The sequence below is a fragment of the Heliangelus exortis genome, chromosome 10, assembly GCF_036169615.1.
Source record: "Heliangelus exortis chromosome 10, bHelExo1.hap1, whole genome shotgun sequence".
Lineage (NCBI taxonomy): Eukaryota > Metazoa > Chordata > Aves > Apodiformes > Trochilidae > Heliangelus > Heliangelus exortis.
The window spans coordinates 19398047-19412472 of NC_092431.1; the positions used below are offsets into that span (position 1 = coordinate 19398047).

Consider the following 14426-nt stretch of genomic DNA (forward strand, 5'->3'; position numbering starts at 1 on the left):
CCTGGAAAGAGATAAGAACTAATGGCTGGGTGGGGACTACACCTTCTGCTGCAAGTAGGGGAGACCCCTCCAGGCAAGCCTGTCTTCAATGGCTCTGATGCTAACAGACCTGGCTCCTGTAGCAGCTGACTGAGAGCCCCCTTTGGAACAAAGAACTTGGGGATATCTAAAGGGGTCCATTTTGTGGCTGTCCAGTCGTGGTTGTGCTCCCACCACCATCTGGCACTGGGCCTGGCCCAGGTCTGTAACGCCATTTTGAAGAAAACTCGCTATACAGCTGCACCTCTGGTGGTGGCCCTGACTCTCTCACTATTTTCCACTTTCTTATCTTTTCTCTCCCATTTCTTTCTCTTTTCTTGTATCTTCTTGTACTACTTTTGCCTGGCAACATATCCCCCATACTTTTACGGGGTTCTATCATTTTGTTTGTGCCAATTGTCAAAACTTTATGCTTGCACCCAACCCTTGAGGGTTGGACTTTATTCATGTGGATCAAAACAAAACAGATAATTTGATGTTACTCCAGACCCTAGCAGTTGGGTTAATGGTTGAACTTGATGGTCTTAAATGTCTTTTCCAATCAAAACAGTTCTGTGATTTTGTGAAAACAGCACTTACAAAGGAGAGGACTAGAAGCCAGAAAGGCAGAGTAGGTAGGAGGCTACAGAAGGTGCTGTGAAGACTCAGGACATAGCTGAGAAATTTTGCACATTAGTGCACAGGTTATCATTAAAGAACATACAGATTGTCAAATCCTACCAAAGCTTAACAGATTCAAATGGAGTATATTTAGTATCAAAATGTTACAAATAGAGGATGCCTGAAATAGTAACAGAACCAGCAGAGTAGCTAGTGATAATTTTTTTTCACCTCTCTTTATTTCACCTTATTGTAAAATTCTTGTCATTTTCTGGAGGGAAATAAAACAGTACAGTGTTTTCAAATAACAAGATATGCCATTGGTGCACGGTGGACACAAGAAGATTATTTTAGTATACCAAAAATAATCTTGGTCCTTTAGGAGGAATAAGGGCTCTATTCCCAGTACGTGCGCTGTGAGCTGCCCGGCCCCTCAGTACTTCCCTCAGTCGCCTGCGCTCTGAGGTAATTTTGTTAACGATCGGTGTTAATGAACAACCGCGGCATTCTGACAGAACCACAGACGTGACCTGCGCCTGGAGGCGCGGCGGGAGAGCTAAAGGCGGCGGAACCGACACCAGGGCGGACCCGGCGGGGCTCGGGGGTTTCTTCAGGCGGGTTCTTCGGACCCTTAGGCTCTCGCCAGAGGCTGGCGGGGCGTCCTCCCCCGGACTGGGGCTACCGGGGGGCCCTGGGGGTGTGAGGAGGGCGAGTGCCTGGGCTGGGGGCAGAGCTGTGGGAGGAACGGGAGAGACGAAGGAACATCATGGAGGCTGAGGAAGAGAGAGCAGGGGAGCCGAACTCTGCTATCCTGAGAGTGGAACAGAAACAGCCATCACAAAATACCCAAGGTCATGGGGATCCCCCTCCCCAGCTGGCAGATGGCAGGAGCTCAGGGGAAAGGAGGGAATGGCAGCAAAAGTATGCTCAAGGGGGCAGGCGAACAAACCCCCCCCCCGCCCACCCGCCACCTCAGTACCTCAGGTATGAGGTGCTGGATGTGGAAGGACAGTCTGGTTATGGGTGATGGTCCAACTACACCTGATGTGTTGCAGTGTCAGAAAGGCCTACAGCCCTGTATCATGATCACCTCCACAAGTCAAAAAAGATGGGTTTTTGTAGGTGGCCCCCTTACGAGGGGAACAGAGGGTGCAAAATGGCGGACTCCCCTCGGAGAAGCCTGCTGGCTCCCTGTGGAGCCATCACCAGGAGTCTTCCTCACCTCATGCAGTCCTTGGAGTAGTGCTCATTATTGCTCTTCCACACAGATGCCAATGAAGCTGCTACACTTAGTCCAAAGAAATGAGACTTTAGGGTCTTGAGACAGTCAGCAAGGGGTTCCAGGGTTTGTTTTTTCTTCTCACCTTCTTCTCATATTGCGGGCAGCAATATTGTAAGAAACGGATGGACTCAGTATATGAATACATGGCTCCATATCCGCTGTGGCTGCCGTAATTTTGTGGTTTTCAATAATGGGGTGCTCTTTGCTGGCACAAATGGGATTCACCTTTCTAAGAGGGGGAAAAGGGTTGTTCCTCATGAGCCTTGGAGGTCTGAGTGACAGATTGTTCAACTAGACTTGAAGGGGGAAGAATATGTCAAGCTTACCCGTGACAAGCCATAGGACAAGGTGCCAAGGTTGGAGGGATAGTGAACTATCAATGGACCTCAGCCTGTTTCCCTGAGGTTTGTTGGGTTGGATGGAATGAAGCCAAGACTGGAGTGCAACTGTTTATGGCTACAGGCTGTTCAGAAGGGACAGATGTGGAAAGCATGGTGGAGGATTCTCCTTCTAAGTCAATAAATGGATAAATTCTAAGGAGCTGGCCCTGAAGAATAGCTGCGAGGAGGTTAAAAGATTACAGGTAAGAGTTTAGAGACTATTTCAGCAAAGGAAGCCATGATCAGTGGTGTGGTTGACCTGCCTGAGAGATGGGATGCTGTTCAGAGGGAGCTGGACAAGCTCAAGAAGTGGGCCCGTATAAACATCATTACTTTTTTCATAGGGCCTGTAGTGATGAAACAAGGGGTAGTGGTGCTAAACTAAAGGGGGTAGATTTAGATTGGATACAAAGAATAATGTTTTTACAACAAGGGTGTAAAAACATGAATGGATTTTCCAGAGAGGTGGTAAAAAGTAAGGCAGATGGGATGGGGTTTGAGGAACTTGATGTAGTTGAAGATGTCTGTGCTCAACGCAAGGGGGATTTGACGAGATAACCTTTGAAGGTCCCTTCCAACTCAAACTATTCTATGATTCTGTGATCTTTTTTAGTATATTTCTGGAATATTTAGCAGGCAGAGGAGCAAGGAACAAGGAACAATGGGCTTAATTAGAAACTGGAGTGTTTTTAGTGGCAGTTACCCTCTGCTTTGCAGCAGGAGTTAATGCCAGATACAAGACACATTTTCCCCATGAGGGCAGCTCAGCAGTACAGCAGCCTGCCCAGAGAAGCTGTGCAGTTCTGGGCATTTTTCAAGACTGACCTGAATCATGGACTGGCCTCTGAGCTGGTCTGCTGCAAGACCCGTTGTTCCTGGGGTCCCTTTCCACCTGAATTATCCCATGGTCCTCTGAAGACTCTGTTCATGAGCAGGTTTTGAGGGCTGTTCATAAAACAAGAAGTCAATGAAAAAGTACAAAATAATTAAAGGATTGTAAACTTTTTTGTTTAATAGAGATAAAAATTATTACGTATTTTAAATCTGTGTAATTTAAATGGTATTTTGATCAGAGTATGCCTGTTCTTATTATATGGGAGGGGAGACTTTGAAAATAAGCTCTTCAGTCCAACAGAAAAATATGAAATTGGTGGGTGGCAACAGATGATAGGAGTACCGAAATCAGGTATTAAATGCTCTTAGAAGCAAAATAAAATTAAAATGAGGTAATTTCACTGGAAAGCTAACCAAGTGTTTTGGTTGATTTGCCATCACTGGTAATTTTAAAAATCGGGTTCAGATGCTATTTCTAAATGAGGTATTCTGATTCAAATGGAACCAAATTGGAACAGTCATGGGACCTGTGTTATGCAAGAAGATGAATTAGATGGGTACACAGAGTACCTCCTGTCCTCTAATTTATGGAAATGGAAAGTAATTCAGTCCAACCTGACAGTGATGCCAACCAACACAGCAGTTTCTTTGGCTTGGAATAATTTTGAAAAATCGGATCACTCTCTTCCTCTAAGAAGCAAGGTTATTTAAGGAATTGGGATCCAGTTATATTGAGTTTTCATGCTAAAATGCATAGAGTTGCACTGCACCCACGATAGACAATGAATATGTACAAAAAAGGAGGGGAAAAAAAACCCCATATCTCTCTAGTTCAAGAGAGAGTGGGAGCTAAAAAAAAAAAAAAATCAAATAATTGAAGGGCACTTAAATTCCTTTCCTTCCTCAATCTAGGCTACATTGTTTTCTATCCTTGGAGCCATTAGTGATCACAATCAATACTAAGCTGATGGTTTCAGAACTTTAATGTGTTCTCAAAGAAAAATAATTACAATTTAATTTATCTGGAAATACCAGAGCATATTGAATTTTTCAGTAAGTTGTAGACATGCTTTTGTCAGAGCATTTTGCTTGAAAACAGAGTGATATGGTTTATGTCAACTCCAAGAAGTGTTTTGACCAGTAATCTGAATAATTGAAATCGAATTTCATTATAAATCCTAAATTATTTGGTTTAAATCCAGAAGCACTACAACGAGCTGCTTCAAAATTTCTACAATACATTTATAAATGTGTAACTGCATCATCTGACAGTCTCAGAAAATTACTAAATTGTGCAAAGCTATGATGCACAGACTTACATTCAGGTCCCAGTTAATAGCTTGTAGTAACCTGAAAAAAGGGTGTACGTGTCAGCCCAGTACTATATAAGCATAGTGGCAACCTTTACTTGTTCAGCTACAGGTCTGTGCTAAAATGGCTGTACTGATTCTGGATTAGACATCAAGTGGTGCCAGCTTGGGTTCATGCAACTGTGCCTTTGCACATATTTGCATGACCTCTTCAATGATTAAAAAATCAAAAAAACCCACCACCAATCCCAAATATTTTTTTCATGAAGCACTCGAAGCTTAGACACCCATATTTGGAAATTTTTGCAACCTGAAGAAAAAATTTGTTTCTAAGAATTTTTGAGAAATTCATATGCTTTCTTCAAAATACAGATAAGAGTCCAAAATTGGTCAGCAGGTGAGAAACATGGCTTCCAGTGCCTGTTTCCTTTTGCATCTTTGTGTCTTTTTTTATCCATTTTACAGCTACTACATTCATGTCTGAAACTACCACCTAGGGGCTCCTAAAAAGACTTAATCTTGCAAATTTGGAAGAATGAAAGACGTAGGTGCAGGTCAGGAGGAAACAAGGGCAGGGTGCTGTTGCCTTGCCCCATTGAAAGCCATTGGCACAGCTTTTGCTGTGTGTGTTCAGTATTACTCCTTTTCTGGCTATGGAGCCATCAGATACAAGCTTTGAGTAATTGCATAGATGTTAAACAAGCAGGTTAGGGGTGACCAGGTTAATTATTTATCCTATATCCCTCTGGAAGAGGGGAAAAAAGCATAAACAACTTTTATAAACAACTAAATGAGGCTACTTGTACATAAATTGGTACAGCCTCTGGCATGGATAGGGCTGAGTGGGGTATAGTGTCACTTGGAGATGAAAAGCTGTAACAGTGGAAAAAAATTCCATTAATCTCATTATCATGAATATAGCACTAGAGCAGCACTTAACAACACATATTTTCTGATGGGAAAATGAACATTTTTTCTCATCTGTTTTTAAGTCAGTCCTTTTTTTTTATTCCCCAACTAGTTAGAAAAGTGAGTTCACACACATTGCATACACACACACACACATATCCCCAAAGGGGAAAAATTAGGATATTCTATTCAAACCAGGCATAATGCTACAGCTGCCTTTCAGCCTTTGTACAATGGATTTCATTCTGCACATGAAATCAGAGTAAACTGTAGCCTAAGCATACCTATTAGAACTTAAATTACAGTAGAGGTGAAAGCATTCAGATGTCTTTATTTCAATATTTTAAAAAGGCATCTTCTGCTTCAATTGTGCTGAAATTTGGTGCTGCCATGGGGGAGCCAGGTAGATTTATGTTCCAGTGTTTTGGTTAAATAAGCAGGAAGCTCCTGATAAGCAAAGTAACAAAATATCCTTCCCCTGATTTATTTATTTACTTACTTGTTTTTTTTCCCCTGGGTGACAGGGGAGCTACACCTTGAGAGCAGGGCAGAGTTTGTGCGGCTGGGAACCAGCAGCTGATTTAGCATGGCCAAAAATCTGAGCCTGCCTCAGATGATTTCCTGTGTGGAGGCTTAGCAAATTCCCACCTGATACCTCCTGCCTTCAGGAGGAGTCAACACTGAAAACAGCTTTCTGAAAAAGGATAAGTAGTCTCAGTAGGTGTGAGCCTAGCCTAAAACCATATGGGCAGACAGGGAAGCCAAGGAGCTTTGTAGCCTGCTGGTTTTTGCATGGTGTGAGTGACTCAAAAGGATGTGCAACAGCTGTTGAGCCTCATCCTTCTGTCTCTCCTCACCAGCCACCATCAGATTGCATCCAAATACTGACAGGAATCCTGAAAGGGAAAAGGGATAACAAGCATCTGCCTGAGGCCCAGGTTTTGAGTCTGGTGCAATGTTATCTGATCACATGATAAACTCAGAAGGCACTCTGCTTTAGCAAGAAAAGCAAGCCGTGTGTTTACCTGTGAAGACATTTGGAAGAATTGGAGAAGGATTTAGAGGGAAGTAGCAGGGGAAAAGTAGTTTGAATTGCTAAAAAGGAGGAAGGTTGGGGAGGACTGAGTGGTAGGGAAGAGAGCAGGGAAAAGAAGCTGCTGAGCAGAACAAGCAGCAGACAAAGTTAAAAGTCCCATCCTTTCCCATGTTTGCTCTGGTATAAATGTGGTCTCTTCCTCTGGCATGCTTATGCCTGCCTTTGCTGTTGTTTGGTATGAGCTGCAAATATGATAGCATCACAGCCTTTTTCAAGAGGAGAACCTCTCTTCCCAGGCCCTCAGTGTGGAGTTACAGGTGAGGCTTGTCAGGGTCCCTAATCACTGTTTTCCTTGGGCATATCTTCTGAGAAATCTCTGCAACTTGTATTCAGTCCTAGCTTGCTAGTTTTAGTGAATAGCTTCTGGATTTCTTGTATCAGAATTGGTATCTGCAGAAAATCTTGCCTGCCCGTTGAAACTGCATCAGAGCAGATTTCAGTTCTTCAAAGATGGATGTCTCAGTTCATTTCTTTCAAAATAAACTCTTGTGTTACAGAGCTTAGAGCTTTAAATGTAGCAGAAGCTTTATTCAAAGTTCCTATATGTAATGTCATGCTAGGGAAACAAAAAAGGCTTAAAACTGCTCCTTGAATGACTGATTGCTGATGACCCCAGCTGAAATAAAATAATCAATAAGTATACATACTAATTTTGCAATTTAATATACTCTTATATTCACACTCAGTTTTCAACATGCAGTTCATTAAAGGAGAAAAGTCTAAAGTCGTACTTAGTATGACCTATTGTTGGTGACAACAATGAAATTAAAATCTTCAGTAGGTGTACTGTACAGTTTGGAGATTAATAATTGCTCAGTACTCATTCTGTAAAGTAGTGGATAAAAACAAACATTTTTTTTTTTTTTTTTTTTTTTTTTTTTTTTTTACTGCTTGTTTACAGGGGCCTTTCTGTACACCCACTCTGAACACAGGCAAATAATACCTGGTATTTGCAGTGTTGTTAGGCAGGTAGGCATATAAAATGGAGTACCAGAGCATGAGTCATTTTTAACCATGAATAAATTTGGCTCCTAGAATTGCATTTGCTAGATTATAAGCTGTTTTCCTTTAAAAGTAAGGTTGATTTTATTTGATACATTTGTGATTTTGCACCTAAGCGTGTATAAGTAGGTCTGTTCTGGAAACTCCAAGAAAAAAACCAAAACCTTTCTATTGACAAAGTGTGTGAAAGTATCTTAGAATGAAGTCCTGCAGAGACCTAACCTATCCAGGCTCCTTTTGGTGTAGTGCAAGGAAACACAGCATGCACACAGAGAAGTAGGATCCCACTGTGAGCTTATAGGATTCTGAAAATACACGAGCCCTTACCTCTGAAATTTACACTGGTGGAACATAGAGAAGCAGAGGCTGATTCTCAGTGAGAATATGGAAGTTACTTTTCATAATTGCTGTCTTTTATTAATGCAGTTTTATTGTCTGTGAAACAGGAAGGCTTACCTAATGATCTTACTTTTTCTGAGATCTTAACCTCTAATGAAAGGTACTCAGCCACAAACATTTTTTAAGTACTAATATTTTTTTCTTATGTTACTGCTGCAATGATTTGTTGTTAATACTGTGTCACCTCCAAGGAAATTACTGTTCTGGAATTCTATATTTCACAAATCCACAACTTGGTATTCCCAAAGAAAGTGGTAAAAGGCAGAAGTAAAAACCCTTGACAAGTTAAGGTGTGTTTGTATTAGCAAAAAAATGTGAGATGAATCTCACTAGTCCTATGGATCACGAGTAGGAAAAATAAGCTTTAGAAAAATACTGCAGTTTTTTTTAAAATGCCTTACTTTTTTTCCTTTTTATTTCTTCTTTTAAATCACATACTTATATAAAGGCAAAAAGTAGGAAACTGACCTTTTCAGAGTTCTTGTCATACTGTGAAACTGTATGGTACCCACCAGTTTTAGTGCTAATTTTCTTGTAAGAGTTATCAAATATTCTTAAAGTAATTTTTGTATGTGAGGAAAGACAGGTAAAAGGTCTTTGCCCCTGCAATACACACCACTCATTTTATCATCTGTAACCCAGATTTCTCACTTGACAGCTTTTTTGGCTTGCTTACTAGCATTTACTGTGCAATATGGATACAAAATCATAGCACCACCTACTAACAAATTTTGTTCGTATTTGTCTTTTTTTTCCCCTGGTTTTAGTTTTGTTCTGTGGCCTGAAATATTTTATGTTGCAGATAATTCAAATATGCTATGACATTTCAGAAAAGAAGTTAAGCAGAAATGCATATTTAACAATAAGGAGAAAAAATAGTGATTATCACATCTAAACCACCACACCTACAGCAGGCAGAAGTAATTGAGGGAAGAACTGCCTCAGAATCAGTTACTGGGCTGAATGTAAAGGTTTCTTTTCAACCTGTCCAGAGCAGAAAATCTGCCATGCAGGGAAGCTGTTGTTGCAATGATAGCATAAATACATTATGAAGAATACATGGGCAAATTTCACAAGCAGAATTGTATTGATATCTCTTGATCATATGTCTTTGAGATGAAACATCAGGGAAGTTTCCTTTTTTGAGCACTGTTTCCTGAGAAGTCAGCGACACCATGTCCTAAAACATTTCTTTCAGCTGTTAATCTAAAAAGGGTATGAAACAATTTAAATGCAATTCTGTGAGAACAAAATACACCCATGGTAAGAAATTGTAAGTCAAATTTCATTCTGCTGTGTTTTAAAATAGCTGAATTATAAACCACTCAAAAAAAACAGACTGATGATGGAAATGGGTGCAGAATTTTAAGTGTAATGATGCTTCCAGATTGATGCTGAGTTGTTGCTGTTGTGGCAGAGAATATACTCAAGCTTTTGTTCAGCAGAATAATATTTGCCTGAAATCTGCAAGGGGTTTTGTGAGACCCACAGATGTGTCAGCCACAACATTCTAGAGCAGAGGTATGATTAAATCTGTTGACCTTTGTGAGTGAGGGGCTCTGAGTTGGCCAATAATTGTGTGCCCACAGACCGACCCCCAGAACCTCAGTTCAGTACTACTTAAAGCTTTTGTAAAGTGTCTGCTTAAGCAGGGGAATGATCAAAGTCTTCCTAAAATATGTGTGCTTTTCACAGATCAAATTTCAGCTCTTATTTTGGATCTGCAAAGTTTTAAGTGTGATTTAAACCCATAAATAACCACAGGAGGTTTTTACCATTGATTCGAGTGGTCTTCAGATAAGACTCTGTGTGCATCAACAAACTCCATGCAGCATGTAAAATTCATTTTAGCTTAAAGTTTATGCATAATTTAAACTGAAAAACACCCTGGTAACTGTCTGGCTGTTTATTTTTATCTTCTGTTCCCCTCACCCTCTCTGTGGTCTATGCTTGTTTTTCACATTTTTTCAAGTGGTTTTCTTTCATCTTCAGTGTATAATACTGTTGCATTTTTGTTGTTGCTGCTGGTTTTAACATCCTTCTTAATCAATTTTCCTCCTCCTCTTCTCTTAAATAGTTTTTTTCTTCTTTTTACTATCAAACTCATTTTGGTCCATATCTTCTGTTAAACAGTTCCTCCTTACTTGTCTGTCTCACCCAGCATGACTGCTCTCCCTTACCTTTGCATCTCACATGTCACCAGTTTTCCACACATCTGCAGCTCTAGTTCCCTATCATCTTCTCATGAAAGTCCTGTTCATCCTCTCCTAAATACCTACTGCCAATATTCCCTTGCTTTTTCACATTTATCTCAGCTGTTCCTTCAATTGTCTTGGAAAAAAAAAATCTACTGTGCTTGCAAAAATCTTGAAGTTTGTAATTCTCTCCCATCAAAATATTAGTTTAGTCCCTTCTAAAGTCCACCCCACCAATTCCTCCTCCTTTTGAACACACTTGCCCCATCTTCCTTTATTCAAATACACCATATAACCCTGTTTAGAGAGCCAATGGCCATTGATAATCTGCAATATAGAAGTTTAAATTATAAAAAAAGATATTTTTTATCAGAATATACATAATCTAATATTTAATTCCCCAGTTGCATTCATGCAAACATTACACAGAGCTTAATAAGAATCAGGATGCTGCTCTGAAAGAATCTCCAGTAGTTCAAGATCTTTTATTGAAATGCAGAGGATTTATATGGAGTGTAAAATCTGTTGAAGTTTTCAGGAGAAAATATGTAGTTATTTAAAATATGGGGGTTTTCTCTAGTTTTGTAACCACCCTGGAAGGATGCAACTTCTTTAAAATGATGAGCCCATGGTTATGAGAGTCCAGTGGGCCTTTGAGAATGAACTTCTGTGGCATACAGTTCTGATGTTTGAAAAGCATAATAAACAATGAAAAAAAATCAATTAAATAACTAGCATGAACTCAGGAAGTACTGGGCCAGTCAGAGATAAATAATACAAATGTCTATATATATAGGTTTGTCTAGAAGGATCCTTAAAAAAAATATAATGCAGTACTCTGCATGCTAGGTAATCATTAACAGCTTCATAATACTTATGAAAGTCAGTAGTAATCACAGAAAAAGTTTTACCAGTTTCAAACCTGTGTTTTCTGAAGTGAGTTTATATATATGTTATTACATATAATACCCAGAAACACCCAGTGATGCTGCAAAGCTCCCAAATGTCAGCACTTTCAAAATAATTTGGTTAGCATATTTGAGCAGACTTGATTAGGGACTGAAGCCCAGTTTCTCCAAGGTGATTAAGTACGTAAGTCCCACTGAAATCAATTTACCTATAGATGTATTTAAAGTGGCTACGGAGATATATTTTGATATAAAATTCATTTTATATGTTTGCTTACACTGTGGCAAATATAGCATAAACTATTTGAAGTTTATTTACATATGTGATGTCATCATAAAAAAAAAAAGCAAGCTAGTTAAGGAGATATGTAATTTTTATGGCAAATTTATGATGTTTTATTAAATGATCTTTAAAAATTAACTTATATGGGATGCATATATTAGCATAACAATAATTATAGTTTCTCGGGGCTTTCCAAAACTTGTAATTATTATCTGAAACAGCAGTCTTAGAACTGTGGGATAATTTAGCTGAGAAATAATCAAATCAGTTTAAAAAACTTTTAAACACCATTCTTTTTAGAATTATTCCTGATTCCCTAAACCATTCTGTTAATTTGTGCTTTCCTAAGTATACTTGCTAAAAAGGGCTTTAACATTTACTGGTGAATTTCGACAGAAACAGCCCATTCAGTATCCCTGTGTTACAAGTTTCCTCTACTCTCTGTCATGGCAATCAACACCTTCTATATTGAACAGCTCATAGAAAAAAGCAAATTAAAAGTGAAGAGACTGTGTGTGAACTGCAGCACAAATAATGAACTTTCCTTTTTTTCTCTCTTCATACTTCAGCCATAGAAGCAGCATCCAGATCATTTGTTCAGTGCTCCATCCTGCTTTTAACTCTTTGTAGAAAGAAAACAAAAGCAAAACCTCCCTCCACTGCAGGAGTTAAAATAATTGTGTCTGCTTAGTTTTCCATCTGTTAAGGCTGAATTTATTTGTACAAGGACCTTTTCTGTGATACCAAGGCATTAACTTTCCTTAAATGTCTTTGGGGAGGGATTCCCAAACTCTGGTGGAAAAGTGTAACCATGAGGTGACTTCCTCCATGTGCTCCAGGAGGTTTTTGAAGCAGGGTTTCCCTTTAAAAACAAAATCAAAAGAAGAAACCCAAACACATGGACTCTTTCCATGTGTAATACGTGTATCCAAGAGAAGTTCCCAATAGGAAACATCCACACTGGGATGTGTGCTGTTCAGCATATACATAAACCATATAGAAATTGACTAAGGAGTAGGATGACAATGTTTTTTTCTGATGATAACCAAGGCAGTAAAGGCAGGAACCAGATATCAAGATTTGCAGGACCTGGTGAAGGAATCTGACCTGGCAACAAAATGGCAGATGGAATTAATGTCTCTGTAAGTATTAAATAATGTGTGTGGGAGAGGTAACAGTAACTCCCCTGAGAAAACAGTGAGCTTTGGGGCAAGTGTGATCCCCTGGGAGCAGTGTCAGGACAAGGGATGTGATGTATGTGGCAGTGTACTGTGCATGGTTACATCCATGAACCTCCAAAGTGTAGTCTTTAAGGGGTGACTGATTTTAAATTGTTGGGTTTTTTTGGTGCAGCACCAAATAACCCCATGTAATTATCTTGTATGTGTAAAACCAGTTTTATTATTTTTGTGTTTGTATTGTCTGAAAAGCGTTAGCTTTTCAGCCTGCCAGGTTTCTGCTACAATTACTTGAGGCTGGTGATTTCTATATGGAAAACATCAGTAATCATTCAAAAAGGTAAACCAAAACAAACTGCTAAGTAGAATTAAAAAAAAACATTCTTGAAAGCAGCACTTTTATAACTGTTAGTGTATTTAATGAACTGAAACAAAGAGAAATAAAAAATAACATAAAAAAAAGCATTACATGAAAAAAGATACTTGAATCGTGACCACAAAATACATATTATGGAGATTAATGTCTTGTAACTTCTTGATAGCTCTTATAAAATATTTAAAAACATTGACTACATATATGAGTTGAAAAGCTGTATAGTCTTTTTTGAAGTTTAATATTCTGTAGTAAAAGATCTTCAGTTTGCTGGTTGCTTGGGAACTTACATCAATATAAGAACTTTGCTCAAGAGCAAAGGAGGATCCTGGGTATATTTATACTGTTATTCTTACCAACAAAAAAACCACAAAGAAAATAAACTTCAGTGCACGTATTTAACTGTGAATTTAGATATGTTAAGAGATTTTAGTGAGAATCTTAATTGCAGAAAATATACTAACTTCTTTATGATCTATTTTCTTAAACTTTTTAGTCTTTTTTCCCGTGTATACTTTTTTAGGTCATGATGAGAAAAAAGTTTGACTACTTGTTTTCAGCTCTCTTCTTACAAAAGCTGGCCCAGTGGAAATTACCCTCTCAAAAAAATTGGTTTGGGGCTGTGCTAATGATATTATGATGATTATTACCTGTCCCTGCCTGCTTGCAGAGGGAGGAAGGACCTGCTGTGAGTGAGAGCTTTCCCCTCCCAAGATCTGTAGTGGCACTGCAGAGGAGTTGAGCAGCAAGGATGCAGGTCCCACACTCACTATCGAGAGCTCAAACCTAACTTTCTTAATTTTCACAGAATCAGAGAATCATTTGGATTGGAAAGGACCTCTGAGACCATCAAGTCCAACCTTCAATCCACTCCCCCTGTGGTTGCCAGCCCATGGCACTGAGTGCCACATCCAGTCTCTTCCTGAAAACCTCCAGGGACAGAGAATCCACCCCCTCCCTGGGCAGCCCATTCCAATGCCCCTACCAACTGCATCCCCGGATCCTGGATGGGGAGAGAGGGAGAATGAAGGTGAGAAATAAATATTAAGATCATGGAGCTTATTATTAAGCAAAGCTTAATTAGGGCTTGGAGTTACACTCCTGGAAACAGTTTCAAAGAACTCTGTCAGCAGGGAGTGATTCAGCTCCTCAAACAGGGCCATTGAAAAGCTTAATCGTCCGGCTTAAGCTAATCACCTTATGTTTTCAGTTACCTGGCTCATTGAACGATTTGGGTGAATATCCCTCAGCTTTCATAATGAATTCAAGAGCTAACAAACTAGGTAGGAAGAAAGCTGTTGATATGTGTGGCAGATAAGACTATTTTTTAAGCTTTATTTCTCTTTGAAGCTCTTTTCCGGTAGTGCCCAAGGTAGAGTCCCCCACTTTGCTGTGGTGCTAGGGGTCTTTGTACTTAGTGTCATATACACAAACTTATCTCCATAGTTGTGCTATTCCATACCTAGGTTCTTGGATTTGAGCCTTTCCTCTTTTGGATGATGTAGGAGGGAAGGCTGAATTAATACAGAGGACAATGAAAAATGAATTGATTTTTTTTGGTAAAACATATGGCACTTCTTCCTTCCAGAACAACACAGGGATAATAGCATGTAAACTGCCATTGCACTGCTATCCATT

The 14426-nt window shown here is 39.4% G+C and overlaps 1 long non-coding RNA gene across 6 annotated transcripts in view; it reads left to right on the top strand.

The window, feature by feature from the left end:
- Nucleotides 1-14426, top strand: part of LOC139800570 (uncharacterized) — a 109765-nt gene that overhangs the window by 61610 nt on the left and 33729 nt on the right. The window lies entirely within an intron of this gene.